The following is a 2,600-nucleotide window of genomic DNA, read 5'->3' on the forward strand; positions in this document are numbered from 1 at the left end:
CGGGCCGCGGGGCTGGAGGCGGGCTCGAGTGGGCCGGCGGCGGCGCGGGCGACGGGGCGCCACGTGGCACGACCGGATTGGCACGGGGGCGCGGGGCGGACGTGTCCGGCTGCGGCCGGACGTGTCCGGTGACGGCGGAGGGCGATTTTTAGGGTTAGGGGGGATTTCATCCGCGAAAATGGAGGGGAGGACCTATTTATAGTTTCTGGGAGCTAGGAGAGTCCAAATGAGGAGCGGTTTTCGCCCACGCGATCGTGATCGAACGACCGAGAGCATGGAGGATAGTTAGATGGGTTTTGGGCCACTTTGGAAGGGGTGTTGGGCTGCAAAGAGAAGGAGGCTTTACGGTTACCCGGTTAACCGTTGGAGTATCAAACGACCTCCAAATGGCACGAAACTTGACAGGCGGTCTACCGGTGCTATACCAAGGCCGCTTGGCAAGACTCGGTCCATTCCGAGAACGTTTAACACCCACTCATGAAAAGAGAGAAGAGGGGACGTTGGAGGACATAGGAGCGCCAGATTTCAAAACGGACAACGGGGAAAAGGCTCGGATGCATGAGACGAACACGTATGCAATGCAATGCACATGATGACATGATGAAATGCAACACGCAAGCGAATGCCATGGCAATGACGGCAAATAACTGGCAGACACCTGGCGCATCGGATCCGGGGCGTTACATCCTTGCCCTTACAAACTCCTTGGTTCAACTCCACAATCTTGTCGGAGGCTCCCAAGTGACACCTAGACAATCTAGGAGACACCACTCTCCAAGAAGTAACAAATGGTGCATTGATGATGAACTCCTTGCTCTTGTGCTTCAAATGATAGTCTCCCCAACACTCAACTCTCTCTCATAGGACTTGGATCTGGTGGAAAGAGGGTTTGAGTGGAAAGCAACTTGGGGAAGGCTAGAGATCAAGATTCATATGGTAGGAATGGAATATCTTGGCCTCAACACATGAGTAGGTAGTTCTCTCTCAGAAATAGGATACTGGAAGTGTAGGTCTAGTCTGATGGCTCTCTCCACGAATGAAGAGGAGGTGGAGGGGTATATATAGCCTCCACACAAAATCTAACCGTTACACACAATCTACCAAACTCGGTGGGACCGAATCGTTAAACTCGGTCAGACCGATTTAGCAAATAATGTGACCGTTAGGGTTTTCGGTGGGACCGGAATGCAACTCGGTAGGACCGATATGGTTAGGGTTAGGGCATAACATAATCTCGGTGAGACCGATTACACAAACTCGGTAGGACCGATTTTGGTAATAAGCTTTCCAGAGAGTTGGTCAGGCGAACTCGGTTTGACCGATTATCAAACTCGGTGGGACCGATTTTGGTAATGAGTCAACCAGGAAGTTTGCATTGTAATCTCGGTAGTACCGATTGCTCAAACTCGGTGGGATCGATTTTGATAATGGACATACACAGAGAGATTACAATACCATCTCGGTGAGACCGAGATCCCTATCGATGAGACCGATTTGCCTAGGGTTTGTGGCAGTGGCTAAGACATCCAAACTCGGTGGCACCGGATAGAAAGAATCAGTGGGCCCGAGTTTGACTTTAGGTTTAGGACATATGTGGATGTGGGAAAGCAGTTGAGGGTATTTGGAGCATATCACTAAGCACTTGAACAAGTGGCTCATTAAGCAACACCTCATCCCTCCTTGATAGTATTGGCTTTTCCTATAGACTAAATGTGATCTTGGATCACTGAAATGTAAAAAAGAAGAGTCTTGAACTTGAAGCTTGAGCCAATCCTTTGTCCTTAGCATCTTGAAGGAGTTCCCACATCCTTTAGTCCATGCCACTCCATTGTTGAACTTATCTGAAACATACTAGATAAAAGTGTTAGTCCAACACGAGATATGTTGTCATTAATTACCAAAACCACCTAGGGAGCACTTGTGCTTTCAATCTCCCCCTTTTTGGTAATTGATGGCAACATACATCAAAGCTTTAGATAAAGATATAAAGAATAGCAAGTAAAGCTTTGGAAAGACATGTAACAAGCATAGGCTCCCCCTACATGTATGCAATCATGTGAATATGAAATATAGAAGCATGTGATAGCATAACCATGATAGAGCAGGCAATGTGTTACATGTATCTTGGCTATATGCATCAGAGCAAAAAGTATTAAAGAGAATACCTTCATGCCCATGAGTCCTTCTTGCAAACAGTATGCACATCAACAAGAATTCCTCATACACATGATTGTGATACATATACTTACCTTGTGGTCTTGAGTTGGTTTAGGATGGAATGAACCTATGAAAACAAGGTTAGATAACACAGATGCATCTACTAGCCAGAGCAAACAGAAGAAACCACAAGAATACCAAGACTGGGATGACATGTAGAAAGTGAGTACTGAGTACCACATTGGATTAGACATGTCCCCAAGAGTAAAGATATGCAATGAATTTAAATGATCTCTTTCCCTTAGATGTCTTGCTCCCCCTGAATCTAACATAGGATACTGAGAGAAGATAGGGAATAGAAAATCAGAGCTGAAGGAAAACAGAGCTGAAAGATATGAATGATGATCAGAGCTAAAGTTCAGAGCTAATGTATGCTAATGCAA

The sequence above is a fragment of the Triticum dicoccoides genome, chromosome 3B, assembly GCF_002162155.2.
Source record: "Triticum dicoccoides isolate Atlit2015 ecotype Zavitan chromosome 3B, WEW_v2.0, whole genome shotgun sequence".
Lineage (NCBI taxonomy): Eukaryota > Viridiplantae > Streptophyta > Magnoliopsida > Poales > Poaceae > Triticum > Triticum dicoccoides.